The sequence below is a fragment of the Pelodiscus sinensis genome, chromosome 20, assembly GCF_049634645.1.
Source record: "Pelodiscus sinensis isolate JC-2024 chromosome 20, ASM4963464v1, whole genome shotgun sequence".
NCBI classification, from domain to species: Eukaryota; Metazoa; Chordata; order Testudines; family Trionychidae; genus Pelodiscus; species Pelodiscus sinensis.
Window position 1 is genome coordinate 9,541,457 of NC_134730.1, and position 21,250 is coordinate 9,562,706.

General features: G+C 46.4%; 1 protein-coding gene across 1 annotated transcript in view; it reads right to left on the reverse strand.

Moving 5' to 3' along the window:
• MGAT5B (alpha-1,6-mannosylglycoprotein 6-beta-N-acetylglucosaminyltransferase B) overlaps window positions 1–21,250 on the reverse strand; it is a 260,018-nt gene that overhangs the window by 226,648 nt on the left and 12,120 nt on the right. The window lies entirely within an intron of this gene.

The window sequence follows — 21,250 nt, forward strand, 5'->3', positions numbered from 1 at the left end:
ATCAGGAAGCCCAGCTGTATGCACAAAAGGGTTAATTACCTCTTCACTCTGATGGCTATGCAGTAATTATAATAGCTGTGTGTTGAAAAGAGCTAATAATCCTTAATGCTGATCTTATATTTATAGCTAGCCTCTCATCCTAATGGATCTGAAAGCACTTTATTAACTGGCTGTAAAAATGATATCTATTATGTAGAAGTCACTTCACCTACCACAGAAGCATGACTAGTTCTGCAGAGTGTCAACTGTTAAAAAAATGCACAGCAAGCCTACTCAAATGATTAGGGCAGGAAGTGGAAAGGATACTGTATACAAATTCTAACTGCAGGGGAATTTCAGAGATGCAGACTAATTTACTGTGCTGGAATTTGGCCTGGTCATTGATCTGAAATAATCAATGAGGACACAAAATATACCTGAGCATCTCACTATAGGTGGCAACCCTCCCCCACTTGACATCTGGAAAGGGACATAGCATTTGAATAGAGGATCATACAGTACCATCCCCAGATGGGCCTCGTGCTGGGAATTTGGACAGCTATCTCTCAAGAAGAGAAGACATCTGCAGACAGTGTCTTGGGAATGCACTCCTTATCCACATCCAATTTCTGCTCTATGGCACATCCTGTTCTCTTTGGTGTAGACCACATTGTGGTCTTCAGAGAGGTGCTCTATAGGCAAGAGGAGCAAGCACCTTGGAGAGAAATTGCAGATTATTCCAACATTTGCTCATGGGAATCAAATCTCCTGGATACCAGCCCTCCATTTGCCATAATGCAGATCCTCTCCTTTCTGATCCAACACCTCAACTTCTGAGACCTCATTCTTCTCCATGGACAGTGCTGGAAGTTGAGCCATTCTGAATGTCTGGCTAAAGGGAAGCAAAACTCTTCAGAAATTGCCTCTCTGGTTGTAGGTTATGGGTACTTTTGAAAATTCGGTTCCTAATGAATTTTTGGGACAGGATTTTCAAAAGCATTTATTCAGTTATGGCCTAGTACTGAGTTTTACATTTGGCCAGAGGGCAGCGTTTGGCTGATGCTAAGAGCTTTTGTATCATCTCACCCTTGGCCCTAGGGAGTTATTTTGAAATAACCAGGGTTCTTGCTAAGCTGTGCACTTGCGTACACAGAAAAAAATTCCACCCTGCACACCTCCTACGCAGAGTCAACTTCTCTGTAGTGTAGACATGCCCTCCTGGTTTTCACCTTAGTCTGAAATTAACTGAACTACACCATACCAGCATAAGATGAGATGTCCCATCCAACTCTACTTGACTGAGAAGGACCAGTGAAGGAAAAAGGCCTGACCTGACCAACCAGCTGATGTTACTGACTAGGGAGGTGAGCCAGGGTGCAGAACAATAGCTCTAGTGGCCAACCTACCAGCCCAAAGCATCAATTTCAACATGGCAACATGTGCCATGTTTGTCTTCCTCTCGGAAGAAAGAAAAGATTTAATCTGCACTAAGTGCAAACTGGTTGCCATTTTGGAGGAAAAAATTAGAGGACTGGAGGCCCAAGTGTCGACCCTCCTCTTGATCAGAGTGGATTAAGACTTCCTCAATAGAAGGCAGCATTTAATCCTGCAAGCAAGGCAGGCAGAAGAGGCAGAGAGGGCAGTACAGGATGAGGAAGAGAGCCGGCAGCATGTAACTTCTAGAACTGTGGTTCTCAACTGGTGATCCATGGACCACTGGTAGTCCATGGTGACCTTTTCGGTGATCCACAGGAATATTGTCCAAAGTCATATGGCATGAGCAGGCGCCACCATTGGGCTGTTTTATGACATGTTCACAAGCACGCAGTGCGTCATCCATAGCATCACCTAGGACGCAACCACGTTGTGTTGCCAGTAACTTCCATCTGAGGCTCTGAGCGTCAGTGTAGCTGTCGTATTTGTGCTGAGCGGTTGCTGTGTCATTTGTCCTGTGCTACATGTGCTGTTTTACAGGTGTGGGGTAGTTTGTTTATAATAGCAATGACAGGAAGAATGTCAAGCGCAAGTATTTGGAGGACTACATCAAATTCGGCTTCACTTGTCAAGAAAAAGAAGGTGTGGATTTGTGTTATTTGTTTCAAAGTCTTGGGGAATGACTCAATGAAGCCGGCTAAACTGAAACTCCATCTCGAAAAGTGTCACCCCAACTTGTTGCAAAAGGATGAAGATTATTTTGAGCAGCGGTTATCAGGTCTGAAACGGCAGCACCTTGACCCAACAAGTGCATTTTACAATAACACAAGCAATGCAGTGCGCGCTTCCTACATTGCTGCATACGAAGTTGCACAGGCCAAGAAGCCTCATACCATTGTAGAGCAACTTGTGCTCCCCTGTGCAAAAGAGATGGTGCGGCTTGTTCTTGGCGAGGAAGCAGCAAGGAAGCTGAATGATATTTCTGTCTCTAACGACAAAGTATCGAGATGGATAAATGAGATATCACAGAACATCAGTGAACAAGTTGTGGATGAAATAAAATACAGGACTATGTAGCACTTTAAAGACTAACAAGATGGTTTATTAGATGATGAGCTTTCGTGGGCCAGACCCACTTCCTCAGATCAAATAATGGAAGAAAATAGTCACAACCATATATACCAAAGGATACAATTTAAAAAAAACACACATGAAAAGGACAAATCACATTACAGAACAGAAGGGGGATGTGGGGGGGGGGGGGAAGGAAGGTGAATGCCAGTGAGTTAATGATATTAGAGGTGGGGAAGGGGAAATGTCTGTGAGTTAATAGTATTAGAGGTGATAATTGGGGAAGCTATCTTTGTAATGTGTAAGATAGCTGGGGTCTTTGTTAAGTCCAGTGCGGAGAGTGTCGAATTTTAGCATGAATGCCATTTCAGAGGATTCCCTTTCAAGTGCAGATTTGAATGTCTTCTGAAGTAGGATGCAGGTTAGCAGGTCATTGAGAATGGGGCGGAGGTAAATGTCTGTGAGCTAATGATATTAGAGGTGATAATTGGGGAAGCAGCTCACAGACATTTACCTTCCCCCCATTCCCCCTCTGTTCCGAAATTTGATTTGTCCTTTTTATATGTGTTCACTTTTTTTTATTGTATCCTTTGGTATATATGGTTGTGACTATTTTCTTCCATTATTTGATCTGAGGAAGTGGGTCTGGCCCACGAAAGCTCATCATCTAATAAACCATCTTGTTAGTCTTTAAAGTGCTACATAGTCCTGTATTTTGTTTCAGCTACACCAGACTAACACGGCTACATCTCTATCACTATTCTGGATAAAATATAGAAGTCTCCATTGTTTGCCACACAATTGGATGAATTGACCGACGTCGGATTGTGCTCTCAGCTATTGGTGTTCGTACAATACATGGTTGAGGAAGACTTCAAAGACGAGTTTCTTTTTTGTAAAACTCTTGATACCATCACAAAGGCTCAGGATGTGATGGAAATTGTTAACAATTTCTTTGAAGTACATGGTCTGGATTGAGTAAATCTTGCAGGTGTCACCATGGATGGTGCACTTGCCATGCTGGGCTCAACATCGGGCATCCAAACACTGGTGAAAGCGCGCTTCAATGGTAACATTCATAGGGAATGCTTCATTCATAGGGAAGCTTCATTCATAGGGCATCAAAAACATTGCGTGATCAACTGAACGCCGTTTTCAAAGGGTTGGTGAAAGTGGTGAATCACATCAAATCATCGGCTCTGAACAACAGGCTGTTCAAAAGATTTGCCTGGACATGGGTTCAGACCTTGATTTGTTGCTATTCTACACTTCTGTACAGTGGGGCTGTGTCTAGACTGCATCCCTTTTCCGTAAAAGGGATGCAAATTAGACATATCGCAATTGCAAATGAAGTGGGGATTTAAATCCCCCCCGCTTCATTAGCATAAAAATGGCTGCCGCTTTTTTCTGGCTCGGAGCTTTGCTGGAAAAAAGTGCCAGTCTAGACACGGACTAGCGAAACGAGGAGTAACGAGGAGTAACGGTAGTTCGGAATAGGAAGCCTAGCGGACATTTAAAAATGGCGGCGCCCGGCGAGATGCAAATGAAGCCCGGGAAATTCAAATCCCGGGCTTCATTTGCAACTCCGGTTGCCTACATTACCACCCTAGTTCGAACTAGGGTGGTAGTGTAGACATACCCTGTGAGACTAGATTTTCGTGTTTGTTGCACTTTAAGCTCAATATCAGGATGACAGTCGATTTCTAGCAGAGATACCCAAGGTTCAGTTCTGGGACTGGTTTTGTTCAACATCTTTATTAATGACCTGGACAAGGGGATGGATTGCACCCTCAGCAAGTTATGTGGATGACACTAAGGGGGAGAGGTAGATACACTGGAGGGAAGGAATAGGATCCAGCATGACTTAGACAAATTGGATTATTGGGCCACAAGAAATCTGATGAGGTTCAACAAAGACAAGAATCTCAAGCATTGTTACAGGCTGGGGACCAACTGGCAAAATAGCAGTTCTGCAGAAAAGGACCTGGGGATTACAGTGGATGAGAAGCTGGATATGAGTCAACAGTGTGCCCTTGTAGCCAAGAAGGCTAGTAGCATATTAGGTTGCATTAAGAGGAGCATTGCCAGTAGATCCAGAGATGTGATTATTTCTCTTTATTCGTCTCTGTTGAAGCCACATCTGGAGTATTGTGTCTAGTTCTGGGCTCCCAATTACAGGAGGGATGTGGATGCTTTGGAGAGGATCCAGCAGAGGGCTACCAAAATGATTAGGGGGATGGAGCATATGACCTACAAGAAGAAGCTGAGGGAGTTGGGTCTATTTAGTTTGCAGAAGAGAAGAGTGAGGGGGGATTTGATAGCAGCCTTCAACTTCCTGAAGGGAGGTTCCAAAGAGGCTGGAGAAAGGCTGTTCACAGTAGTGATGGATGGCAGAACAAGGAACAATAGGCTCAAGTTGTGGTGGGAGAAGTCCAGTTTGGATATTAGGGGAAAAAAATTCACTAGGAGGATGGTGAAGCATTGGAATGGGTTAACTAGGGAGGTGGTAGAATCTCCATTCCTAGAGGTGTTTAAGTCTCGGCTTGACAAAGCCCTGGCTGGGTTGCTTTAGTTGGGATGGGTCCTGCCTAGAGCAGGAGGCTGGACTTGGTGACCTTCTGAGGTCTCTTCCAGCTCTGTGGTTCTATGATTCTATGATTTCTGACCAATGAGCTCTGCTGTATCCTGAGAACAATCAAGACATATTGCCACCATTTTTAGTATCCTTTTTCTTCTTTCCTTTCTGTGTTTTTTTGTCAAAGCAGGGATATGTCTGTCATTCTCGATTCAAACTTAAATACAACTAATCCCTTCTTTCCCACCAAGAAAGGCTGTTTGACATAATAAGAGATGTTAACCAATATTCACCCTTTTTAATAAGAAAGAGACTGATAGCTTTGGATTAAGTTTGTTTGCATACTCATTCAAGTTGGATTTTAACAGTTTTTGCCACGTTTTTATTCTTCTCTTTTTGTGTATTCCAGTTAATACATTTCTACCATTTGACATGAATTTCCTAGTATGTGTTTGCCATGATATTAAGCTGGCTGATGTCACTGTATTCCAAATTTTGTAGAGTACTGTTTAAAGTTGGATAGTGACATCGTTACATTAACACTTTTGATTCTTTGGGCACATTTATTCCATCTATATTATTAGAACATGAACATACAGACTAGTTTTATGGTGGAGCTTGATAAAATGTATGGATAGGATTATACAGCAGGAATACTGGCAAAAGCAGAGCCAATAACCAGGAGGTCCCTTTTGGTTCTATGCTCTAAAATCTCCCATATTAGAATAGACCTATGATCTATCTATTACGCTAGTTGGTCTTTCACATTGGCCATTGCACGTTGTTACAGGAGACGACATGTGGAGGGAATGTGCTGTATTAAGCTCTATGGAGAATTCCTCTCAAGAACTCAGTTAATGGTCATTAATTTGTGCTACACTGTATGAGGATCAAAAGTCTTTTCAATTTTAACTTAGCTAGAGTAATTACAGGTTGTGACACACTGCATCTCAGAATGGCACCCTATGACCCCCATGTTCCTCAATCAAATATAATTGAGATACACAAAGTATGCCATATAGGGTATCATATGAAAGGTCATGATCTGCTAGGACATGTTCTGTTCAAATGTGTATATCACCAGCATGTGCTGAAGTATGAGATTGTGCTGTATGGCTGTTACTGAAATATGCTGTAAGTTTGCTTGTGAAATATAAAGGCAGGTGCTCCATGACCATTAATGAGCAAGGGAGTTATAATTAAGGGATTTACAATTCAGTGAGAACTGCTTGAGTCCACTCAGCGAGGTTTTGTTTGATCAGCAAAGCCCGTCTATCTATGTCTGGGGAAGTATCTTCTAGGCACATGGTATCAAATAAGGAACAGCCGCATGCTTTGGTCTCTCTCCTCTCCCACCTACACTGGAAGCATCAAGAATGCTGATGAGACTAAGATTACATCAGAGCAGGATTGCCAAAACCATCAGTCAAATTCATGGACAGTCCATTAAAAAAAAGGTAAAATTGGAACTGTCTGTAAAATCCAAGGAAGCATTTAGTAAAAAAAACCCAACAAGCTTTGCTGTCGAGCTGAGGAGTCCCTCCCCCTTGGCCCCAGGGCAGCTCCAAGGAGCCTACAATTCCCAGTTCAGAGGAGGAAAGGGGAATTCTCCAGGTGAGGGCTCCCTTCAGTTTTCTGCTGGCTGGCAGGGGCTGCCCTTTTCCAGCATTACTAGCATCAGCACAGCAACAACTTTTGGTGTGCATGTGTCTAGCACACATGCTGGCCGGGTTCCCGCTGGCTGCAGGGAAGGTGGAGAATGGGGTACAGTTGGTTGAGCATAGCAGACTCCCACAGGCTCCTCACCAGTCAATCATAATGGAGCAGTCACTTGTGGAGGCCCCTAGTTCCTGCTAGCAAACAGTTCCTAGGCATCCTTTCCCAGGGTAGGTGAAAAGCCCAGAGGGGGAAGGTTTGGGCTGAGGGGGGCTGTGATGCGAACAGGATTGTGTCCGTATGCATGTGGAAGACTGTTCAGTTTTGTTCTTTGGAGCTATCCATTTCGTAAGAACGTGTTCATAAAAAAATTTGATTGTCCATAAAAATCATTTTCAGCAGTTGGCAGCTCTGCATCTGAGAAGACTGGTCCAGGCTTCATAGGAGAAGTCTGTAGATTATGAACTGCAACACCCAGTGGAGTGAGAAAATTGCTGATCTAAATAGTGCCTAATGTAACAAGGTTTAAGATTTCTGATCTTTTATACCTGCCACTTAAATTTGCTTAAAACAGTGAGTGTGGTTTGGTTGAAGTACCTGGGAAATTTCAGAGCAGGCACAAAGTTTGGGCTATGACCTCCCCACATTATGGGAGGGGTAGACTGGGTAATAAACTTACCCTGGTTGGGCTTCTGTCCAGGTCAAGATGGAACAGTACAGGAGTGCAAGGCTGAGCAGCTGGAGGGAATAAGCTGGAGCCTCTCTATTGTTAGTTCATGAGTGTCTGGGAGAAGCATTTTCATGCAGTTAGGTGTTCGGGGGGAGGGAGGAGGCTCTGTGCTCCCAGAAGGGGCAGAGTGAGGAGGGGGCCGAGGACAGCCAGCCCTCAGTGCTGCCTGGAGATGTAGCATATGGTGATTTAAAGTGTCTGTGGCTCCAGCTGGGGCTATTGCCAGGCCCAGTAAAATTGCCCCCTTTGCCCCCCCTGTCTGGAGGCCTGGAGAGCCAACGGCGGTAAGACAATTTACTTAAACCAGTTCCAAGTTGCATCCTGGGGACCCCAGGATTAAATATGGATCAGGTAATATTCTGATCCATATTTAATCATTTTAAAACACACTATTTAACTCTGATAAGATCCTGTAGCGGGGAGTTCCACCAGCTAATCATACATTGCCATTGGGAACAAGAGATAGCAGTTGCAACGGGCAAAGTCCTGATGCCAAAGAAGGCAGATGGAATTTTGATGGTTACCCTGATCCACAGAAGTTTGAGTTGGTGCAATTATCTCAGATCATTAACTGATCATTTTTGTTTTAAGTCAAACACTGTATCCAGAGACAGCTTTTTCCCATGGCAGAATAAGAGAAGATCAAAATAGACTCTTGGGTAGGGGGGACAAAACAACTCTCCCCCAAGCATGTACACATTTAAAATTACAGGGTAAATAATAACGAATTTAAGTCTAGGATCATTCCCAAAGTGTCTTCTATATGCAGAATTTCAATTCTTGTCAGTTTTCCTTTGTTAATCCTGATTTTTGTTTGCGGAGCCAATTTTCTCAGTGACTGTGTCAGAACAAAGGAAGCTCCCTGTGTTTATTCTCCAGCTGAGGATTAGGATAACAAAACTTGCATTTCAGAAGGAGGGTTTTTTAAGAAAGCAACAAAGTCCCTGCTGCTTCATATCATCAAGGATAGAAGCTCTCTGAAGACTGATTATTGGCACACAGAACAAGCTCGTGGTTCTTAGTGAGAACCGCATGACGATGACATTAAGTCAACAGAATTAACTTGGAGTCTGCGACAGTCTGTTTTTCTGCTTCCCTTCTTTTGCCTCATTTCTCTCTTCATTTAGTGTTTGATTTTCTGTTCAGATAGTTTTGAAGCTGAGGAGGTTTGAGTCTGAAGCGTTTTCGGACACTTCCTCCAGCTACTTCATTACACCCTTTGTTCCCCCTCTGCTTTCAACCTTTCCCAAACAGACTCAGCTCACACCTAACAGAGGTGTGTGACCAGGATGGCAATATTTACAAAGGGGGAGTATGCAGTCTTAAGCCCTACCAATGCACTAGGATTTCAGTTAGGGCTGTGATTTTCAAAATTACCTTGGAGAAATGGAATTGGGTGTGCAGATCTCTTAGGAGGCTCCTAAAACTTCAGCCTAGATTTCTATGGCAAACATTGTATTTTAAACAAACAATGGGGTCAAATCCAGACCTCACTAATACCAATGGGATTTTTGTCATAGTTCAGTGGAATCGGAATTTTACCTTAACAATTTACTTTAAAACCAACATGAGATCTGATCCTGCAACCTTTACTGACATGGGTAATTACAATGGTCCTAATAGTGCAAACAGGTACATCTGTAAATTTACTCGTGGAACACAAAGGGAATACTCACATAAGCAAGAGTTATGGGAAGAGGTCCAGAGGAATGAATATGAGAAAAAGACTGTAGGATCAAGTCCTTGTTATTGAACAGAACATGTGCTAGATACATGGTCATATGTGTAATGGGCACACTTGAATAAACACAGTCATTTTATTTATAACACAACATAGAGGCCAGTGTGTTTGGAGGTGTAGTTGCTGCTCAGTTGAAGTACCATCGCTATAAATCAATAGTGAGTATCTCTGAAGGGCCCATTAAATCAGGAACTTTAATGAACAAAGGCAGAGAAGAAAAGCCCCAGGAACTTTACTTTGCACTCCACACTCAGGCAAAACACGCGTTGAAGTCAGCATGCATAAACAGGCTCAGCACTTCTCAGGATCGGTTTCTAGGGGCCTGGTTCAACCTAGCACTTCAGCGTGTGCTTGTGCATTTTACTGAATCAGGGCTTAGATAAGTTAATAATCAATGTCTTTAAGGGGCCTTGATGCACAAGAACTGCACTATACAAAGGCCAGCCATAATTAAACACAGCCAGTCAGGAATTTTCTATCACAATGACTTTTCCAGATTCTAGCTGTGGGGATGGCTCTACTCTCCCAGAAGGGGAAAATCAAAATGATGGCTCACTAGCCTCCCACCTGGAAAGCTCCTGACATGTTCAAAAGCCTTCCAGGTAGGCTGCTGGTGAGCCAAACACCTCAATTTCAGTTCTCTCAAAGTTACTGTAGGTTGAACCTCTCGGCTGTGTCTACACTGGGCCGCTTATTCCAGAAAATCAGCCGCTTTTCCAGAATAAGCTGCGAGCTGTCTACACTGGCCCTTGAATTTCCGGAAAAGCAACGACGCTCTACTGTACAATATCAGCCGCTATTCCGGAAAAACTATTCTGCTCCCGCTCGGGCATAAGTCCTTATTCCGGAACACTGTTCCGGAAAAGGGCCAGTGTAGACAACCCAGTAGTCTTTTCCGGAAAAGCGCGTCTACATTGGCCACAGACACTTTTCCGGAAAAAGGGCTTTTCCAGAAAAGCAGCCTGCCAATGTAGACGCTCCTTTTCCGGAAAAACTGAAAACGGAATAGTATTCTGTTTTAAGCAGTTCCGGAAATTCATGCCAGTGTAGACACAGCCCTGTAGTTCAGAACTCTCTGGTTCAGCAACATCCATGGTCCAGAATTGTTTTAGTTAGCCAGATGTCCACTTTTCATGAGAGTGGCCACGTTTCCCATGGTGCCATAAAGTTTGTTTACAGCCACCAGTTCTGGCGCTCAGTGTTCTGTGCTGTTATTTAGCTCTAATTTACCCCCAAATATATTCTAAGAGCACTGCAAGCAGTGGAAGTGCTGGTAATGCTGCTAAGTGTAAACATGGTTTTTATGCTTTATCTATTTGTTTCCTTATGATGATACAGTAAAATTGTGTAACAACACTAACATTTTTGAAGAGAGCTGATAAGCCTTGGCTAGGTACAGGCTTATATAGGGTGTACCATATAGTCATACATCATTAAGCAGCATTGCAGGCATTATTCTATTTATTTGCCTCAGCAAAATAAAGATAAAGAGACCCACTCGCTACAATATTGACCTCCCATGGTCCAGCAAATTCTCTGGTTCAGCTCCCGTCAGGTCCCGAGGATGCTGAACTAGAAAGATTCAACCTGAATCCTATGGGTATCCAGAGGCCTACCAACAGGGGAGCAAAGGGGACAGACTGCTGGATGCCATCTCGCCTGGGGTGCTCCTTACAAGCTTATCCAGGCCAGTGACATTAACACGTCTCGGCATTTGCCTTCAGATAATCATTTTGCACTTAAATATTAACTGTTGCATCTTGTGGTATTTCATTGAAATCCATAATGCGTGTTAATTGAATACCTACTGATGGCTGATAAAGCGGTAAGACAGGTCTCCACTGATGTTATTGTCAATCCTCTTTACACTAAGCCAATCTCTTACTAACCCATCTCTGCTCATGAAGCATACCGTCCCTCTCCCTGAACTCTGCATGAACCACTGAAGTCATATCCCACAGGACCTGATTCCGGAAGTTCAGCCTCCCATTGAGTTAGTGTTTTGTGCCCAAATCTAGTTTTGCAGGAGCAAACAGCTGTTTGGGCTGGCTTAGCAACACTGTGTCCAGCTCCCTTATTTCCTGGCAGAATCACCTAGTTAGATATTTACCTAGATACCATGGTGATGGGCTCAGTACAAGAATGTATAGAAGAGAATAGCTAAGCCCCATGAAATTCATCTCTGAATTATTTGTGCTAGACAAGCAATGGGTATAAAAATCAGAGGCAATTTCTCATAATTAGGAGGTCAAATCAGATTTTGAAGGTTTGAATTTAGGGACACCTGCAACACACTGCTAGGGTTGATGCTCCAGAATGGCTCCCATGCTTATGATTGTGAAGCTGCATGGCAGAGAGGACTCCCTAGCCAGCGACTCACTGCAGAAGAAGGCATGTTCTTAACTCTGCTTAGCAGACATGCATTTTCTAAGGGTATGTCTACACTACAAAGTTAGTTCGAACTAACTTTCCTAGGCGCTACACTAGCGCTCCATTAGTTCGAACTTAATTCGAACTAACGGAGCGCTTAGTTCGAACTAGGTAAACCTCATTTTACGAGGATTAAGCCTAGTTCGAACTAGCTAGTTCGAACTAAGGGCTGTGTAGCCCTTTAGTTCAAACTAGTGGGAGGCTAGCCCTCCCCAGGTTCCCCCTGGTGGCCTCTCTGGGCACAATCAGGAAAACTCTTCTCCTCTCCCCCAGTCCCGGGCCCTTAAAGGGGTAGACTCTGGCCAGACGGCACTGGAGTCAGCCAGCCCTACTAGCAGTCTCTGCCCCAAACCAGTGGCTGCAGGATGAGCCAGGCAGCCAGTGCCAGTGAGACGTCCCCTGCCCAGTCTCCCAGCACCCAGGGGCCAGCCAGGGGCTGTAGACGGTGCGCGGCCTCCTGGTCTAGTGCGGAGGTCATGGACCTCATTGAGGTTTGGGGGCAGGCCCCCAACGTCCATGATCTCCGCACTAGGAGGAGGAACGCGGCCGTCTATGGCCGCATAGCAGCCGCCATGGCCAGCAGGGGACACAGGCGCACCCAGGAGCAGGTGCGCATTAAGGTTAAACAGCTGCGGCAGGGGTACGCCAGGGCCACAAGGGGCGGCGCCGCTGCAGGGGCTGCCACCTGCCCCTACTTCACTGCCCTCCACCAACTATTGGGGGGCAGGGCGGTCCGTGCCAGCCCAGGGGACATCGAGCCGGGACCAGAGGGCCCTGACCTGGGCGCACCAGAAGGGTCACCGCCAGCAGAGTCGTCCAGGGAGACCGTACCGGGTAAGTAGTTTGAATTAAGTAGTTCGGGGGGGAGGTGGGAGGGAGACCAGGGACCGCGTGCGTGGGCCATGCCTTCCACGGATCACGCAGACACCTGTGCACGTGCGAGTACGTGCCATGCCACCCTTGGGCAGGTGGCTCCAGCTGCGTGACACCCAGGGGCCATTGCCCAATAGGCACATGCTTGTGCAAAGAGACGTGACATGCTCCCGACCCCGGGGCAGGACCCAGCAGGATGCTTTCCCTTCACATGTCCCCTCTACACGGAGGCAGGGGACATCTTCCCCCCCCCCCCGCCGCCCCGGCCACACTATACATGGCACAGGGACATGGGTGCGGTCTTGGGGCAGCTCCCAGTCCCGGGGATAGCCAGACATCCTGACCATGGCCTCTGTACAAGCACAGCGGCTGTGACGGTGCAGGACATGGTCACCCTCACGTTGCAGAGTTGGGGAGGGGGCTGGGCATCATCCTCTGCGTCCCCAGGGAGAACTGACCACTTCTCTTCTGTCTCTACAGCTGCACCAGCTGCTCGTGCAGGGCGCACCACCCCGCCCGGGACATGCTCCCGCACCCGCGGCCTGCTCCGGACCGCCAGCACGGAGCAGGAGTACCGGGACCAGCACCTTGGGGCCCTGCGAGCCGTGCACCGCACACTGCAGGCCTGGATGCGGGAAGACCTGCAGGTCCGCCACGAGCTGCTGGCTGAGCTCCGAGGGCTGAGCACCAACCTGCAGCTCCTGCTGCAGAGCATGGTGCCCCGTGCTGGTCCTGCACCTGCTGCCCCCCCAACTGCTGTCCCTCCTCCCACTCCTGCCCCCCTCCCACCTCTCCCTCCTCAACCCCCACAACCTCTTCCTCAATGTCCACACCCCCCACCTCAACCTCCGCACCCTCCACCCTATCCCCCCGGGGACACCGAGGCCCCCTCCCTCGCCGTGCTGGGAGGCGGTTGGCCCGGCGAAACCCCCACCCCTGATCCTTCAGTTTCCCCACCCCCTCCTTTCCCTTGCTTCCCCCTTTCAGCTCCCTCCTCCCAGTTTTCCCCCTCCCCTCTCCCAGCCTCTCTCTTCCCCTCTCCCACCTCCTTTTCCCAGTTTCCCCGAGTTTTGTTAAATAAACAGAGTTTCTATTTTTGAACACACGTGTCCTTTATTTTGTACATCAAGAAGAGGGGCTAGGGAAGGGTAAGTGGAAGGAGGTGAGGGAGGACTGGGGTACGAGCCCCCGATGGGGAGGACTGGGCTGGCTCTGCGGGCTTCTGGGGGTGGAAGCTCTCCTGCAGTCCCCCAATTGCCCCCTCTCCCCAGATGGCAGCCTGCGGCAAGTGCAGCCGGTCTGATGGCCGAGTGGTGTGATGTGCCCAGTGTGGGCACTCAGGGCACTCCACGCCAGGACTGGTTTGCAAGCAGGGCACCCCTGAGAACTGTCTGTCCGGGGTGGGGGTCGGGTCCCTTTAAGCGCAGCCCTCAGCTAGCCTGAGACAGCATCTCCACGCTCTAAGTCCTCCTCTGATGCCCTGCTGGCACTGCTTCCGGCCATCCTTAAGCCCAGTTTAGGGTCCACTCTGTGTGGACATGCTAGTTCGAATTAGCAAAACGCTAATTCGAACTAGTTTTTTAGTCTAGATCCGTTAGTTCGAATTAACTTAGTTCGAATTAACTAATTTGAACTAAGTTAGTTCGAATTAACGTTGTAGTGTAGACGTACCCTAACTCAGGTTGAATAACAGTGAAGATGCAGCAACTCTGCTTTCAACTCAAGTTAACTCAGGGTATGTCTACACTGCACAGCTATTTCAGGATACCAGAGGCCACCAGCCACCTGTTATTTTGAAATATTTTTTGAAATAACAGGCATGCTATTTCACATCCCGGTAACCCTCGTGGAACAAGGGTCAAAGGATGTCTCGAAATAGTACATTATTTCAAAATTTGGCCACATTTTAAAATAGCCTATTTCAAAATAGATTCAAAATAAGATATGCAATTTGTGTAGCACAAATTGTGTCTCTTATTTTGAGTTGAGTATGCTGTGTAGATGCACCCTCAGTTAAAGCCTATGGGATGCTGTGTATTGTGCTCTAGTCGCTAACCCAAGCTGTCATGTCTTCACTGATTTTAGCTCACATTAAGACCACATCTTTTTCCTCCATGTAAACAGACCCCCTGGTGAACTGTTGGGCTATGTCTAGACTGGCATGATTTTCCACAAATGCTTTTAACAGAAAAGTTTTTCCATTAAAAGCATTTGCGGAAAAGAGCATCTAGATTGGCACGGACGCTTTTCCCCAAAAGCACTTTTTGCGGAAAAGCATCCGTGCCAATCTAGGGTTTTGTGCAAGAAAGCCCAGATCGTCATTTTCACCATCGGGGCTTTTTTGCGCAAAACAGTTTTTAGCTGTCTACACTGGCCCTCTTGCGCAAAAACATTTCTGGAAAAGGGCTTTTGCCCGAACGGGAACGTCAAAGCATTTGTGCAAGAAGCACTGATTTCGGACAGTAGAACGTCAGTGTTTTGCGCAAAATCAAGCGGCCAGTATAGACAGCTGGCAAGTTTTTGCGCAAAAGCGGCCGCCTTTGTGGAAAAACTTGCCAGTCTAGATGCAGCCTTGGAGTGGCAAAAAGCAGCCTTATGTTGGCTAAGGAGCTGACCCAAGAGTCTAGGCAGCTGGTGATCAGATTAGGAAGCTGAGATGGCTGAGGCTACCAGTCTGTTGAATGAGGAACCCTGTTAGAACTTGCCTGTGTTTAAATATAACACCTTTTGCTGCCTTGCCTAGAAGCTGCATCCCCTTGGGAGAGAAATCTTGCTGGGGGAAATCAATCACACGGCAGCTGCCATCATGTGATAAGAATCAGCATACTGTGGCTCCAGCGATTACTGTTACAAAGGCCACGAGGTGACTAGTGACCATACAACATGCTCACACCCCCCTGCATGAATTGTGGTTCTGCCCCTATAGGAAGGCAGCCTGACTTCTGCGAAATGTGCCAGAAAAAAGGGGAAGCCATTGATCTCCCAGCTTGCTACTGCTCAGATAACCTCCAGCCAAGTAAACAATAATCCCTTGGAGAACAGACTTAGGGAGTTCACAATGGGAACAATTATGAAGGGGACGGGAAGAAATAAAAACTCCTTTGTACTCAATCCACCAGGGACAAAACCAAGACAAGTGCCAAAGGCAGTATTACATGTTAATCTCTTTTAAACTCAACTAAGCAGTTTAAAAGCACCATCACAGTTTTGGAAGCCATCTTCCTAACTCCCCCACAGAAATGCAACTAACATGCCTACATCTTCAACTGACCCAACTGACAGATTTAATCCTGGAGGGGGAAGCAAGCAGTCATAGGAAATTTAATCCATCTGTGCCTTGCCTACTCCGTCCCAAGGGGAGACTCTCCTTGCCTGTAGATGGGCTGGCTGAAAGAACTCCATTTGAATCAGTTCTCCCAGGAGGAAGCTTTATTTTGTCATTTTACCTGGCAGACATACATGGCAAAGGGAGCTTATTTGTGTTTTCCTTCTTGCTCGGCTTCAGAGAATGACAACTCAAAAGCTGGAAATGCTCAGAGGGAAAAGGCAGAGTGAATCTCAGCAAAGAAAGGATAATGGGCCAAATTCAGCCCAGATGATGTAAAGAGTGATGCTTCCCTGCACCTCCTAGTCCCCAAGTGAACCTACTAGGGGGCTCAAGACAGGGACTGAAGTCTGCAGTACGGCTGCCTTCCTCTCTCCTGCACTGTTCTGCTATACAGAGGCAGCTTTAGATTTCACCACGAGACCAAATTATCAGCTGTAAGTCACTGACACTCCACTGACTTCCAGGGAATGGCTGGTTTATGCCAGCTGGCCATCTGGCCCAGAAGCACTGATGAGGGGAGGGGCAGAGAAGTACAGGATTGCCATAGCTGTGCCCATTGCTCAACCCACTTCTAGGGCCATGCCGCACCCTCTGCAGTGGAGAGATCAGGCCCACATCCCACTTCTCTAATGCTGACTTTCTGCTGCAGAGGCTTCTGCAAGAGAGGTGGGCCCCAGGCTGAATTTAGTCTAGGTTCTGTTCTCTCTCTCTGTCCCTCATCACTCAGGCTTCTGGGGATTTTAGTCCAAGGCCGCCTTGCTGAATTAATCAGGGTGCTGATGTGTTTGTCACCACAACTGGGTGTGTGTGTGGGGGGGTCAGTCTTTTGCTCTAGTACTGTCTTCTGGGCTGAACAATTGTACCTTGGCTACCCCAGGCTCTGGACTGGGCCACTCCCTTGAAAAGTTCTCCTTTCCTTGCTATTTCATTTGGATTCAGAAGTACTTAACAGTCCAGAGGTGAATTGGAACAAAATAGCAACTGTTTTTACATCCTGAGCTAAATTCGACTGCATGAGTAAGTGGAGCGTTCTCTGAGATGGACTTCAGAAAGTTCCAGCAGAAACTCCATACAGCAGTAGTCCTGCCTGACAGCACTCGGCAAACACAACACGCCCTGTCAGAACAAGCTCATGAGTTAATCAGTGGTCACAAGGGCAGGACATTTCTACACAGCAAATGTCAATTGGCCCTTTTGCAGGGATGACATGTAACACATAGGACAGCACTGTCTGCTTGCCTGGCCCCTGGGCCTGAAGCTATTGGTGCACTCTTTATTGCCACCCATAGCTTTGACTGGGTCCGACCTGCTAGAGCAGCAGTGGGCAACCTGCGGCTCAGGGGCAGCACACGGCCCACTGAGAGTGTTGCCCATGAGACATTTTGTTTATCGTTGCCTACGCACAGGGTTGCCAGATTCTGCTGGGTTTCATCAACATTTTCCCCCTACCAGTATTATAAAAGTGGCATGCACTTAAAGCAAGGGCACTGTGTGTTCTGATTGCACACAACATTGACTGTGAGAGCCGTACACTCCCTCTGCAGCTAAAGCACTGCTGCAGTTCAGTTGTCACGTGCTGCAAATTCTAGTACACAAGCGCAGTTAGCAAAACCACCTTTTCCCAGGAGACTGTCTTGGTTATCATAGAATAACCATAGAATCATAGAATAATAGGACTGGAAGGGACCTCAAGAGGTCATCGAGTCCAGCCCCCCGCCCTCAAGGCAGGACCAAGCTCCGTCTACACCATCCCTGACAGATGTCTATCTAACCTGTTCTTAAATATCTCCAGAGAGGGAGATTCCACCACCTCCCTTGGCAATTTATTCCAATATTTGACCACCCTGACAGTTAGGAATTTTTTCCTAATGTCCAATCTAAACCTCCCCTGCTGCACTTTAAGCCCATTACTCCTTGTCCTGTCCTCAGAAACCAAGAGGAACAAATTTTCTCCTTCCTCCTTGTGACACCCTTTTAGATATTTGAAAACCGCTATCATGTCCCCCCTTAATCTTCTTTTTTCCAAACTAAACAAGCCCAGTTCATGAAGCCTGGCTTCATAGGTCATGTTCTCTAGACCTTTAATCATTCTTGTCGCTCTTCTCTGTACCCTTTCCAATTTCTCCACATCTTTCTTGAAATGTGGCGCCCAGAACTGGACACAGTACTCCAGCTGAGGCCTAACTAGTGCAGAGTAGAGCGGCAGAATGACTTCACGAGTTTTGTTTACAACACACCTGTTGATACAACCTAGAATCATATTTGCTTTTTTTGCAACAGCATCACACTGTTGACTCATATTCAACTTGTGGTCCACTATGACCCCTAGATCCCTTTCCGCCATGCTCCTTCCTAGACAGTCGCTTCCCATCTTGTAAGTATGGAACTGATTGTTCCTTCCTAAGTGGAGCACTTTGCATTTCTCTTTATTAAACCTCATCCTGTTTACCTCTGACCAGTTCTCTAACTTGCTAAGGTCATTTTGAATTATGTCCCTATCCTCCAAAGAAGTTGCAACCCCACCCAGTTTGGTATCATCTGCAAAGTTAATAAGCGTACTCTCTATCCCAATATCTACATCATTGATGAAGATATTGAACAGTACGGGTCCCAAAACAGACCCTTGAGGAACTCCACTTGTTATCCCTTTCCAGCAGGATTTAGAACCGTTAACAACAACTCTCTGACTACGGTTATCCAGCCAATTATGCACCCACCTTATCGTGGCCCTATCTAAGTTATATTTGCCTAGTTTATCAATAAGAATATCATGCGAGACCGTATCAAATGCCTTACTAAAGTCTAGGTATATGACATCCACCGCTTCTCCCTTATCCACAAGGCTCGTTATCTTATCAAAGAAAGCTATCAGATTAGTTTGGCATGACTTGTTCTTCACAAACCCATGCTGGCTCTTCCCTATCACTTTATTACCTTCCAAGTGTTTGCATATGATTTCCTTAATTACCTGCTCCATTATCTTCCCTGGGACAGACGTTAAACTGACCGGTCTGTAGTTTCCTGGGTTGTTCTTATTCCCCTTTTTATAGATGGGCACAATATTTGCCCTTTTCCAGTCTTCTGGAATCTCCCCTGTCTGCCATGATTTTTCAAAGATCATAGCTAAAGGCTCAGATACCTCCTCTATCAGCTCCTTGAGTATCCTGGGATGCATTTCATCAGGACCTGGTGACTTGCTGACATCTAACTTTCCTAAGTGATTTTTAACTTGTTCTTTGTGTATCCTATCTTCTAAACTTACCCTCTCTCTGCTTGTATTCACTACGTTAGGCACACCTCCAGACTTCTCGGTGAAGACCGAAACAAAGAAGTCATTGAGCATCTCCGCCATTTCCAAGTTTCCTGTTACTGCTTCTCCCTCCTCACTAAGCAGTGGGCCTACCCTGTCCTTGGTCTTCCTCTTGCTTTTAATGTATTTATAAAAGGTCTTCTTGTTTCCCTTTATGCCTGTAGCTAGTTTGATCTCATTTTGTGCCTTTGCCTTTCTAATCTTGCCCCTGCATTCCCGTGTTGCTTGCCTATATTCATCCTTTGTTATTTGTCCTAGTTTCCATTTTTTATATGACTCCTTTTTTATTTTGAGATCATGCAAGATCTCCTTGTTAAGTCAAGCTGGTCTTTTGCCATATTTTCTATCTTTCCTACACAGTGGAATTGTTTGCTTTTGGGCCCTTAACAACGTCCCTTTGAAATACTTCCAACTCTCCTTAGTTGTTTTTCCCTTCAGTCTTGCTTCCCATGACAATCTTGTTGCCCACAGAGATAAAGGAGGACACTCATGCAGCCCCCTCATTAGCGTAAGTTGCCCCTCACTGTGCTAGAGCGTGACAGCAGTGGATCTGCGCAGCTACACAGTACCCCACTCCATGCTCATCCCACTTGTTAGTGCAATGTAGGCCTTGTGCGAGCCCTGGGCATAAAAGAAGTGTATGAAGTAAAGTAGGTCTTAGCAGCAGAGTAACACCCGGTATTCGCTAACCATGTAAGTCCATTTCTAAACAGAGAGGATGGTACATCAAGTAACCACAGAAATAAATTCCCAGGAAATGAGAGAGGAACACACTGACCCCTGGTAAAATAAAAAATGGGATGACAGGATAATGAAGAAGGAGGTTTTGTTTGAACTAGCAGGTACAAGATACAAAGGTGGTAGCAAAGAACATAGGAAGTATAATATTTCACTTGTCTGTGTCATTGTGCAAAAGAAGTCATAAAGGAGGGGCATCTTTGCTGGCTGAGCCTTTACCTTGTCATGGGCCCAGATGTGTTTGTGTCCCTGTCAATGACTGCACTGGGCCCCAGGATTGTGCTTTGCAGACAATAAACCTAGCTGAGCACCTTTGTCACTGAACTGAGCCTGAGGTCTTTCTTCTTGAACAGCACTGAGGCCTGCTGAACTACCATGTTGTGCACGCAGCTAGTGCAGATAGCCTCAGAGCTCCATGAATAGCAGCGCTACTTGCAACAACAACTCTGCAGCTCCGACAACACTCCATAGTGCTCACAACATGAACATCCTCAACCATCAGTTGCCCCATCCGACTGGCAGCCACAGGCTGTGTCCATTACCACTTTCTCTCCCCTTCCTCCCACATTTCTGCTCTGCTGCAGCCCTACCTCCTGACCACCAAATCCATTATGGGAGGTGAGCAGGAGCAACAAGAATTCACCTCACAAACAGATGATCAGGATCCCTACATGGCCTGGGGTGAGGTATGGAGGGGGGATCGAGGAGGTGTCAGGAATGCACAGGTGAGGGAAAGAACAAAATGGATTACATCCCATCAGTCCTCAGACTTGCCCTTCTGCAACATTTCTCCCAATGAACTTCTCTGCCAGAATCAGAATGCTTTACCTTTTCCCGTTCAATGCTCTAGAGTACTTTTATGGGTATTGAAATGTAAAGCGCACATTGGCTGATGCCCGAGTTTCCCCGTCATAGTGTCTCCTTAAGAGACCAAAAAAAAAAGACAAAACTGTCAGTCTCCAACTTCTACTCCCTGGAGACCAGTCTGTCTACAACCACAAAGCCTTCAACTGTCCTGAATCAGAGTCTCCATGCCGCATGCTGGCACGGTCTCTGGAGCTCATGCCAGCTAAGCCCCTTGCATTCAGATAATCCCCGCATCCTATACACCAGCTGCCATCACAATGTCTTGCTCCAAACACTGCTACAGCTTCATGGTTTATAACCCCCTCCAGGCACTTTGTAATGTTCTCGAGGAGGCTTTCCAAAAGTGCCTGTCTCCATCAGATTTCCTCCCTCTCTGCCCTCCTTGTTTATGGAGAAAAGAGTTGTACTATAAACAGAGGAATGGAAATAGTCAAGCAGCCCATACACGTAGCATTTCAAGCAATTCAAGATCTGCAGCTCCAGAAACACAGGCCTCAACCCCATGAGCCAGCCAGGGG